This window comes from Orycteropus afer, unplaced genomic scaffold, assembly GCF_000298275.1.
Source record: "Orycteropus afer afer isolate SDZICR_OR568_19922 unplaced genomic scaffold, OryAfe1.0 scaffold00017, whole genome shotgun sequence".
NCBI lineage: Eukaryota > Metazoa > Chordata > Mammalia > Tubulidentata > Orycteropodidae > Orycteropus > Orycteropus afer.
The window spans coordinates 20,215,755-20,228,203 of record NW_006921604.1 but is presented as its reverse complement, the minus strand read 5'-3'; the positions used below and the strand labels follow the sequence as shown (position 1 = coordinate 20,228,203).

The 12,449-nt window shown below is 39.8% G+C and overlaps 1 pseudogene; it reads left to right on the top strand.

Annotated features, from left to right (window-relative positions):
- The first annotated feature begins 8,924 nt into the window (after positions 1-8,924).
- LOC103213808 overlaps positions 8,925-12,449 on the top strand; it is a 79,362-nt pseudogene continuing 75,837 nt past the window's right edge.

Below are 12,449 nucleotides of genomic sequence, written 5' to 3'. Positions count from 1 at the left end.
CAGGCAAAAACATCACTCAAAAGGAAAACTACAAACCAATATCCCTCATGAACATAGGTGCAAAAATTTTCAACAAAGTCCTAGCCAATAGACTCCAACTACATATCAAGAAAATCATTCATTATGACCAAGTGGTGTTCATATTAGGTATGCAGGAATGGTTCAACACTAGGAAAACAAACAACATCATCCACCATATAAATAAAACAAAGGAGAAGAACCACATGATCATATCAATTGAGGCAGAAAAGGCATTTGATAAAATCCAACACACGTTTCTGATCAAAACTCTCAGCAAAATAGGAATAGAAGGGATATTCCTCAACATAATAAAGGACATCTATGCAAAACCAACAACCAACATTATACTCAGTGGAGAGAGACTGAAATCATTCCTCTTGTGAACAGGAACCAGACAAGGATGCCCACTATCTCCACTTCTATTCTACATTATACTGAAAGTCCTAGCCAGGGCCATAAGGAAAGGAAGGAAAACCAAAGGCATCCAAATTGGTGAGGAAGAACTCAAACTATCCCTATTTGCTAATGATATGATCCTATACCTAGAAAACCCAAGAGACTCAGTCAAAAATCTACTGGAACTAATTGAGAGATTTAGCATCATGGTAGGATACAAGATCAATGTCCAAAAATCAGTTAGATTCTTTGATACCAGCAAAGACATTGCTGAAAAAGAAATAAGGAAATCAATACAATTTATAATAGTTACCAAAAAATAATAAAATACTTGAGGATAAATCTTACCAGGGACACAAAAGAGCTGTACAAAAAAGACTATAAAAAACTACTTCAGGAAACCATAAGAGACCCACATAAATGGAAGAACATCCCATGTTCATGGATAGGAAGATTGAACATTGTGAAAATCTCACTTCTACCCAAAACAGTCTATACATTCAATGCAATCCCAATCCAGATCTCATCAACATTTTTTAAGAATATGGAAAAGCCAATCACTAACTTTATATGGAAAGGAAACTAGGAGGTCTCACACTGTCAGATCTCAAAACTTACTACACAGCCACAGTAGTCAAAACTCCCTGGTATTGTTATAATGACAGACACATAGACCAATGGAATAGAATTGAGAACCCAGAAATAGATCCACTGACCTATGATCAGCTGATCTTTGACAAAGGGCCAAAATCCATTAAATTGGAAAGAGAATGTTTGTTTAATAAATGGTGCTGGCAAAATTGGATATCCATCTACAGAAAAATGAAACAACATCTGTACCTCACACCATACACAAAAACAAACTCCAGATGGATCAAAGACTTAAATCTGAAACCTAAAACTATACAGTTCCTCAAGGAAAAACTAGGGGCAAATTTAGGGGCCCTAATAAATAGCATAAATAGACTATCAAGCATAACTCAAAATGCACAAACACCAGATGAGAAACTAGATGAATGGGACCTTCTAAAAATTAAATTTTCATGTGCTTCCAAAGACTTCTCCAAAAGAGTCAAAAGAGAACCTTCAGATTGGGAAAAAATATTTGGCAATAACATATCTGACAAGGGACTTATCTCTAGAATTTATAGAAAACTCCAACACCTCAATAACAAAAAAAGGACAAATAATCCAATTAATAAATGGGCAGAAGACATGAATAAACACTTCACCAAGGACAATATTCAGGTGGCCAACAAACATATGAAGAAATCCTCACAATCATTAGCTTTTAGAGAGATCCAAATCAAAACAACAATGAGATACCATCTTGCCCCAGCAGTAGCAGCAAGGTTCAACAAGACAGAAAATAACAAACGTTGGCAAGGATGTGGAGAAATTGGGACTCTCATACACTGTTGGTGGGACTGTAATATCATACAACCACTGTGGAAAGCAGTATGGCAATTCCTTAGAAAGTTGGAATTAGGAATACCATTTGACCAAGCCATTCCATTAGTAAGTATATATCCTAAAGAAATTAGAGCCATGACAAGAACAGACATATGCACACCCATGTTCATCACAACACTTTTACAATAGCCAAAAGATGGAAACAACCTAGGTGCCCATCAACTGAGGAATGGATAACCAAACTATGGTACATACACACAATGACATTCTATGCAACTATAAAGAATGAGGTATAATCTGCCAAACACCACATAATGTAGATGAACTTGGAGGACATTATGCTGAGTGAAATAAGTCAATCACAGAAAGACAAATATTTTATTAGTCCATTATTATAAAAGTCAAGGAAAGGTTTATCTGTGGAAGGAAATTTTCTTTGTTGGTAACCAGGGGTGGAAGGAGAGGACAGGGAACACTGTGAGATAGGTAGAAATAAGTATTGATTTGGATGAAGAGAAGGGCAATGTACCAAATGTTAGTGATCAACATGGTGGCATTGAGAAAGAGTAAGACATACAAAGGTACACAAGAGGTACAGACAACAAAGATGAACCCTTTTGCACATACACTACTGTGTTATCAGTGAAGGCAAACATGGGTATTCAGTGGATAGATGAGTGGACAGGCTGAACTATCAGGTATGTCTACATAGCAGGTAATGTACCCAAGAGCATGTATAGGGTTGGCAGACAATTGTCCTATAAGTGCATTTGTATGATCTGAATTCCCAAGTGTATAGAAGAGCTGACAGGGGACAACGTTGTAGTCACTTCTTGGTCACAGCCAGCTACCCAGAGGGACTGAGTAGTTGAACCTGTGGGCTTGGGACCATAGATACAGGGGACATCAAGCTCAATTGGCATAACACACTACACAAAACATTGTTCCACCTCTTACTTTGGCGAGTAGCAACTGGAATCTTAAAAATTTGCAAGCAGCCATCTAGATGCAATGATGGGTCTCTCCTTATCCAGAACAAATAGGAATGAAGAAAACTAAAGATTCATGGAAACAATTAGTCCTGGTGACCAGTATACCATGCGATCTGCAGCCTATATGACTATGAGACCAGAAGAACTAGATGGTGCCCGGCTATCACTGTCAACCGCTTGGAGGGTGATCTATGTAGGAGATCCTGGATAGAGAGGGAGAACAATATGGAACAAAATTCAAAATCATTTGGGGAAACAAAGGGGGGGCCAGGTTTGCTAGTCTGATAGAGCTTGATGGAACCACTGAGATTATGGCCCCTAGCTACTCTTCAGATCTGAAATTGAACCCACACATATGGCTTCCAGCCAAACAAAAGATAGGCATATGAGTTGAACATTTACCTGATGTAGATACACTCCTTGGAGAGAACAATCATGGGAGAAAGAAGAGCTATTTATGCACAGGGAGACAGCTCAGGGAGCAGGAGTGCATGGAGGGATGGACACTGGGAAGAGGTAACTATCAGCAGGAAGTGGGAGGGGAGCTGTTGCATTGGGGTAAATTGTAGTCAATGTCATGAGACAATGTGTGTGAGAACTGCTGTGTGGAAAGTGAATTTGCTCTGTAAATTTCACCTAAATCACACACACACACAAAAAGATTAGTTACTAATTATACAGTCCCCCACCCATGAAATTCTGCTCCAAATTTTGTTTTAGCTCAAAGTCTGCTCCTCAAATCCCTGAGTACTGCAACAGTTAATGCACTTAGTGCTAACCAAAAGGATGAAGTGTCATGTCCATGCAGAGGTGTCTCAGAAGAAAATCCTGGTGATCTACTTAGAGAAATCAGCCCCTGAAACCCTCTGGAACACAGTTCTACTCTGACACACATGGGATCATCCTGAGTCACAATCAACTTGACAGCAACCAACAAAAACAGCTCCTAACAGGGAGAGAACAGCATGGAGCTGTGGGAAGGGCTCTAATGGAAATCTGTTCAAAGTGCTAAAAGAGCTGATGGACTCCATCTCTCTGAGAGAATTCTTCACTTGAATTAGCCTTGAAAAATGAGTAGAAGTTTTTCTAGGTGGGAAAGAAATTCCTAAGTGTGTGTGTGGTAGGGGTGTTAGAAATAAGTAATTAATATTTGTATGCAGTGTGGCTAGTAATAAACAATGCCAAAACTTACAGTTTTGAATGGTAGTGGCTTACTCTAGTGTGCATTCATTTCTCCTTCCTGTGGCATGTGAGCCCTGGTGGTGAAGTAGTTAAGTGCTCATCTGCTAAAGTTCAGGGGTTCAAACCCATTAGCAACTCCATGGGAGAAATATGTGGCAGTCTACTTGAGTAAAGATTTACAGCCTAGGAAACCACAGAGGCAGTTCTACTGTGTTCTATAGGGTTGCTGTGAATCAGAGTCAACTCAACGACAATGGGTGGCTTTGCTGAGCTCATTTAGACTTGGCTCCAGGCTGTGGACTAGATGCAGCTGTGCTCCACATGCCTCCTGATTTAGAGACTCAGGACACACTCCTCTCATGATGAGATGAACGGAAGAAGCACAAGAGGGGCCAGCAGAAACACACAATGCCTCTTAAGGCCTTGGCCCAGAAGCACCACAGTGTCTCTTCTGCCCTTACTCCTGTGGCCAAAGTAAGTCATGTGGCCAGGCCGAACCTCAGTGAGCAGGAAGGTGCACTTCAGCCCAGTGACCACAGTGAAGGCAGGACAAGGAGGAAGCCTTGTGAGCAAATAGCATTCTGCCACAGGCAACACATGCAAAGACATAGTGGTACAAAGGTGCATGGCATATGTAAACAAGTGGTGAGCTTGAAGACAGAGAAATGAGGGAAGGTGATGGCAGGTGGAGGGTTTGGAGAAAGGGGCTCAGATGGCTTAGGGCAGGCCTTTGCTTCCTTGCTAAGGAGTGAGGTGTTTATTCTGTGAGCAATAGAACGACAGTCAGTGGTGTGGACTGAGTTGGCCTGTGCCACCTTCTGCCCCAGCTGCTGTCCCTGCCCCTGGGGCACACAGGAGCATGCGATAGCTGAATGGAAACTGCCACCTGATGCCAGGGACAGAGCAGAAGATGAATCTGGGAATAGGTCCAGTGCTCATTGCTAGCGTCACTCTCGGTATGCATGTGTCAACACGTACACTTACCTCTGAGTGACCAGGCTTGCAAAGTACAATCAAGTGCCACTCTGAAAGCATTTGAATGGCTAAAGGGCAAAAGTCTTAAAGAGTGGGACTCATGCCACAAGAATAAATTGTCAGTTAGAAGGAATAGAGAAAAGAACCTGAAATACTTGGATTCAAGTCTAGCACCACTAATTAATTACTAGCATTTCACTTAACTCAAGGCTCAGTTTCCATATCTATAACTTTTTTTAAATTAATTCCCATATTTCACAAAGTTTGTAAGACTCAAAGAAAGCAATACATGCAAACATTTGAAATAGTTATATAAATATAAGTTACTGTAGTCCAAAGAGGAGCTGTGGTAGCATAGTGGCTAAGGCACTTGACTGCTAACCAGAGGGCTGGCGGTTCAAACCCACCAACCACTCCTCGGAAGGAAGATGGGGCAATCTACTTCCATAGTGATACTGCCTCGGAAACCCAAGGAGGGGTTGCTATGAGTCGGGTCCGACTTGACGGCACATAACAACAACAACAATGTAGTCCAAAGATAAAGGTCCCTGGGTGGTGCCGATTAAGCACTCAACTACTAACTGAAAGGTTTCTGGTTCAAATCAATCCAGAGATGCCTCAGAAGAAAGGTCTGGCAATCTGCTTCCATAAAGAATCATAGCCTTGAAAATCTTATGGAGCACAATTTTACTCTGTAACATACAGGTAGCCAGAATCAACTTGACAGCAAATGGTTTAGTTTGGGGTTTGGTTTATCCCTAAGGCAGCTGAAGCAAAGAGAATAGCTGCTACACAGGTAATGAACCAAGCACTGCATTTGCTGACTGGATTCTGGTGCTACCAGGGATGAGTGGAGCAAGAAAAAAAAAAAATGTCACTCCCAAATGCCACTTTTGGAACCAGATGAAACTTAGTATTTACTCTTCCAGGCTAAGAGTTAAGTGAAATAGAATAAGCTAGTTCAGTGGAGTCCTTGGGTGGTGCAAACAGTGAATGTGCTCACTTGCTACCAAAAGGTTGGAGGTTCAAGTCCACCCATGTGGTTTTTGTTGCTAGGTGCTGTTGAGTTGGCTCTGACTCGATAATGACCCTATGTACAACAGAATGAAACACTGCCCAGTCCCACACCATCCTCACAGTCCTTGCTACACTTGAGCTCATCGTTCCAAGCACTGTCAATCCGTCTCATTGAGGATCTTCCCCTGTTTTGCTGACCCTCCACTTTACCAAGCGTGATATCCTTCTCCAGGGACTGGTTCCTTCTGACAACATGACCAAGTCTCCCCAGAGGTACCCCCCAAAGAAAGGCCTTGCCATCTACTTCCCACACACCTATGGAACACAGTCTGTATGGGCTTGCCATGAGCTGGGGTCGATTTGATAGCAACTGGTTAAGCTACTGTGGCAGTGAATCCAGAAAAAGGAAAATGGAGGTAGACAGAAAGGAGTGACAGGAGATTAAATAGTGCCTTAAATATAAAAAATGTAGTGAGGTGATTATTTTAACTAAAAATATCCTTGGAAATAAGACACTTCAAGTGAGATTTATTTGTATATTTCATATCTGACAACAGTCAAAGCCCCAGGGGCAGAGGCAATGGACACAGCTGGGAGATGATTTGATTTTGGATCTACTGGTGGGAGGGGGAACTAAAGCAGCTTGACTCTGAAGCCAGACATAGGCTGCAAGCCAACTTCATAAATGGAAACCAGTGAAAGTCAGCTGGATTTTATTGCCAGGCCTGTACACTATTCATGAGGTCTGACTGATCGCACAGTGCAGCAGGCTCAGAGGGTTGATACGGAATGAACTGCTTTGGAAGATCAATCCATTAGCTAAGAACTTGAAGAAGTTCTTATTTGCTCTTGGCCAGTTAAATATGTAAGCTATGGGTTGCTAGGATTATCTGTACAAACTAGGAAAATGGATTTCTAACGTTTGTATTTTGATGGCTTACTGGAACTCATTAAGGGGGCAAATATACTCCACAGGAGGCCAGTACCAATTTTTCCTTACATAGTCAGCAAAGTGGGAGCATGCTAAGTATTAAGGCTCTTTATACTTAGTAGAGTCTGAACTGTACAAAACTGTCATGCTAAATTGGCTGGCTTTTCAGAAGGCCTCAAGGAATAGAGATTTATCTGACAGATTTCCACAATGACGACTTGGCATGAGAAATTAATTTATGTATTCACATTTGATAAAATGAGATGTGTGTAAGAAGAAAGGAAATGAGGGCAAGTTGCAAATGTTTTAATTTAGTTCAGGCACAGTCTTTACAGCTGCACATTCTCTAGCATTTAGATCAAATTTTGTATGTCATAGCATATGTGTTAAACAGCAAAACACAGCAATTCAATAGAAGATGACTGAGTCTGACCAGCTATGGCTCTGGAGAAGAGATTACAAGACTGAGATCCTGGGATATGGTGAAGGAACCACAGAATTGTTTTTCCTACAGAAAATATAGTTTCTCTATTGTATATATTATCCTGAGAAATGCACTTCTTGTGAAATGCTCTAGGCCCAGAGTTGTATGAACAGGAGCAAGATACATATGTGCCACAGTCAAGGTGAGGGGTCACTGTGTTCCTGCTATGGATTGAATTGTGTCCCCTAAAATTACATGTTGGAATCCTAATTCGTCTGCCTGTGGATATAATCCCATTTTGGAATAGGGTTTTCTTTGTTATGTTAATGAGGTCATATCAGAATACAGTGTATCTTAAACCTAATCACTTTTATAATATAATTTATTTTATTTTTGTGGCTGTTGCTGAGAATACACACAACAGGACACACACAAATGCAACAATCTCTACATACACAATTCAATGACATTGATTACATTTTTCAAGTTGTACAACCATTCTTGCCCTCCTTTTCCAAGTTATTTCTCCCTCATTAATATAAACTCACTGCCCCCCTAAGTCTCCTATCACTCTTTCCAGTTGCTGTTGTCAATTTGATCCCATATAGATCTTAAAAGAGCACAATCGTCAAGGCAGACATTCTTTACTAGTTAATCTGAACCATTGTTTGGTTTAAGGACTATTTTCAGGGAATATTTTCAGTATAAGTTTTCAAGATTATCTCAGGGTAACAGTTTCAGCCTCCATGGCTCCAGAAAGTCTGTATTCCATGGGAATTTGAAATTCTGTTCTACATTTTCCCCCTTTTGATCAAGATTCTTGAGCAGCACAGAGAAAAGCAAATGCAAATGGGGCAAAGATAGATGCCACATGGAGATCACCAAGAAAACTAAGAACACTGGGCTAGAAAAGCTGACACAGGATGTTCCCCCAGTACAGAGCCTCCCTCTGGAGTCTGTGCCTTGAATTCAATTATAGTCTCCTAAACTATGAGAAAATACATTTCTGTTTGTCAAAGCCACTCACTCGTGGTATTTCTATTACAGCAGCACTAAGAAACTAAGACAATCCCAAAGTAAGGGTTTTAAAACAGTAGAAAATAATAGATCACTTTGCCAGGATTGCATGGCCAGTAGAGTATCATGAGGGCTCTTTGGCTTGGCCAGTGGGAAACCTGGAGGAGGTCGTTCTCAGTAACAACTTATTTCTTCCCTTTCCTTTCTCCCTTTCTTTTCTCTCTTCTAGTTATGTTGCCTCCAACTCTGTACTTTGTTTTTCCTTGTACCAAATGTGTTCTAATTAAACTCAACAACTGTTGAGTGTATTGCTATCCTTCTATAAAAAGATTTATGGCAATATTAACTAAAATAGACTGAGTAATTAGTTACCTACACTATAAAACTAGGAAATTTTCCTCCTTACCTTTCAAGTCTTCCTCTTTCATGGGAGCTTGAAATGTCTATCAAGCCCTATAAAATGTAGAAAAATCTCCCAAATATGAAAGGAGTAACATATTATTCTTAATCTTTCCCAACACATTTCCTTAATTGTTGAATAAGATAAACCCACACGATGACCTTCATTTTCTCTCTCATCTTTGTGGGTCATCCTGAAGCTCTGGCTGTAGGGAATGGAAAGGAGCTCAAGAAGCTGTACCCAGGTAGGCTAGGTTACCTGGAGGTGGACAGTGGTGACTCCTCGAGGTCAAAGAACAACAAATGGCCAGTGGGCATCTGAGAAGGAGGGTAGTTCTTCTAAAAGAGAGAAGCGGGATATAGATAGAGGTAACAAAAGAAACTAGCTGTCCCTTTCCATTTTTACTGTTTAAAAGTTTTGAGTCAAATAAAGAAGATTAAAAATAATAGTATTGTGGATGAAACTATTAATAGTGATTTTTAAACAACAAAAATTCAGAAGAGATGTAATTAAGAAACAGGGAGATACAAGCCAGAATACTTGTAAATGCTTTATTTGAAACATAAGTTTATTGTACTCCTTCCTATATTCTTGTTATCTTCCATGTAACCTCAGAGGTTGGTGGGGTCCTTTATTATTATTGTTGATAATGGTAATATCATACCTTGGTATTCTTCCATATACATTTTAAGTCATAAATTTCTGCTTCCAATAGTGCTAGACTAAACAATTTGTACAAAACCTTTTTTTTTCCCCTGAGGAAATCTAGAAAATTTCAAAAAAAAAAAATGTTATAAAGCATATGTTTGAAGGCACTGGAGAGCTAACAATTAGTGAAAAATTTATAGGTCCAGAATCTGAGAAATGACAGAAACACAAGAGGTTAAATCTGGGTTTGGGAAGTTGCTTTCTCCCTAATGCTATATACCTGTGTTTCAAGGGGTAAGTGACAGGCTGATTGATGATTTTGACAACATCAGAGTTAAGAGGATAGACATTAGAGTTCAAAGTTTGCCAGGGTGGGTGAGTGAGGTTGAGGGGTGTTATTTCTGTTGAATTCCTCTAACTTTATGTTGGAACCACAAAGGCTACATTCTACAAAAAAGGTGAAACTGAAGAAAACAGGCCCTTGCAGAGTAGCTTCAAATCATCTTAAATTCTGAAATTACATAAGTGAGTCCCATCGAAGGAAATGTAAAATCCTCTCTGAAGAAAGTTAGCATCATTCTGGACCTCAAATAGAATGTCTGTCAGACAAGGAAAAATAACTAAGTAGGTAAGAAACAGGATACAAAAAAAAAAAACAAAACCCACTGCCGTGAAGTTGGATCTGACTCATAGTGACCCCTCCTTGGGTTTCGAGGCAGTATCACTATGGAAGTAGATTGCCCAACCTTCCTTCTGAGGAGTAGCTGGTGGGTTTGAACCACCAGCCTTCTGGTTAGCAGTAAAATGTTTTAAGCACTACACCACCAAAGTTCCCAATCTCTTCAGAAGTAGATTGCCTAAATAAATCATGGAAATAGATCTACAAAGATGCCAGATTTTGGCATTATAATACACAGACTTCTGAAACAGTCATGCTTAGTAAGCATGTTTGTGGATGAAGTAAGACTGAAAATTTCAGGAGGAAAAAAAATGTGTGAAACAAAGGAATCTAAGTAAGTGTTATAATAGAAAAATAGAAAAACCAAACTCAACTAGAAATGATCATTGAATAGAATTCTAGAATAATTAGATTGTAATGTCTCAATTTAACAGCCAAATGGACAGTGCTGAGGAAAGAAGAACAAACTAGAAGATAGGGCAGAAAAAAAAGCATACCCAGAATTAAGCATGAAAAGATAAAAACTGGACGGAAAATACAGACAAAGATCTAAAAAAAAAAAAAAAAAACTTACAGCATAAAGCGAGAAAGTTTAATGTACATGGGAGTAGAGTCACAGAAAGAAAGGAGAGAATAAGGCAGAAGAAATATTTAAAGTGATAATAGTGATAACGCCTTGGAAACCCAAGGAGGGGTTGCGATAAGTCGGGTCTAACTCGATGGCAAATAATAACAACAACAGTTGAGACTTCTCAAAAGTGATGAAAAACTTCAAGCTAGAAATTCAAGAAATCCTATGAAGTGCAAACAACATAAAACACAGAAACTCACACTTGGGAAAATCTATGAAAATGAACATACAGAGAAAATTCTAAAAGGAACAAGAGAAGAAAAAGGACAGTATTTAGAGTGCTAGCTGGCTTTTCAGCATCAAAAATGAGCTCAAAGAAAATGGAATGATATCTTTAATACACTTTTTTTTTAATGCCAACTTAGAGTTCTATATCAAATATATCAGTAAATATATCCTTAAAGAAAGAAGATGGTACTTTCTGACAAACTGTAATTACTTATTACCAGTAGTGCTGCACTAAAAGAAATATTAAGTGTGTCCTACAGGTAGAAATAAAAGTCTCCCAAATGGAAATTTCGAATGCAGAAAGGAATAAAGAGCAACAGAATGTTGATAATAACAAGCAAACATTGACAGCATAAAACAATAATATTTTGTGATGATAAAAATTACAACGAAAGTTAAAATTTGTGACAATGGAAATAAATTATTATGAGATATGATCATTAATTTTGTGTGTCAACTTGGCTAGGTCATGGTGCCCAGTTAAACACTAGTCTGCTTTGAAGGTATTTTTTAGATGTGATTAAAATTTATAATTGGTTGACTTTAAGTAAAGATTACCCTGGATAATGTGGGTGGGCCTCATCCAATCAGTTGAAAGTCTTCACAGCAAAAACTGAGGTTTCTTGGAGAAGAAGAAATTCTGTTTCAAGACTGTAACACAGAAATCCTGCAGAATTTCCAGCCTGCCAGCCTGCCAAACAAATTTCAGACATGTTGGGAGAGGATTCCAAGATGGTGGAAGAGGCAGAAAGACTGCACAGACCCTTTTCAACAGAGACAAGGGGAACCAATTAACACAGACACAGAAGATAATCCTGGACCCCTGAGCCTTGAAGGGAAGGGTATAGAAGTGGACTAAACCCCAACTAGCAGAAGAATTTGCATGAAAATACCAGAAAAGGAGACATACGGAGCTGCAGTCTAGCAGTGATCATGAATGATCCTGATGCACAGACAGCTTGGAGATTTTCGAGTGGTGGTAGGACCTAAGAATTAACCTAAAAATCAGCCCTCCTAGCCAGAGATTGCACGGAGGACTGCTCTGGTGGCTGTGGAATAAAAGGGGAAACAGCAGTGGAGAGGAAGACGAGCTGAGCTGTGGACTTTTGCCTGTCTGGATGATGGCGCTGCCATTTTGAATGTCTACAATCAGCTCGACCATTTTGGATATTTAAAGAGACAGCACTCTCCAAGATTCCAGGAGTTTAAGAACAGGTTCTGCTTGCCAGTAACCCCAAGGACACTCCAGACCTGCACGACTGAAAAGGTGCTATATTCCTCTTGTTACTCTTATACCCCACACCTGCTTGGTGAATGGAGGTGCAGCCATCCCCCACTCCTGCCCACCTTCCGGGCCCACAGGAACTCCATCCCAGTCTGTGTGTTCAGACAGAGCCTGGGTGCCCTGCCTTGTCCTCCATTGATTTTTTTCTCTCTTTTTTTTCTTTTTCTCTTTCTTTTTTCTCGTGTTTAGTTTGCTTGTATTGGTTTGTTT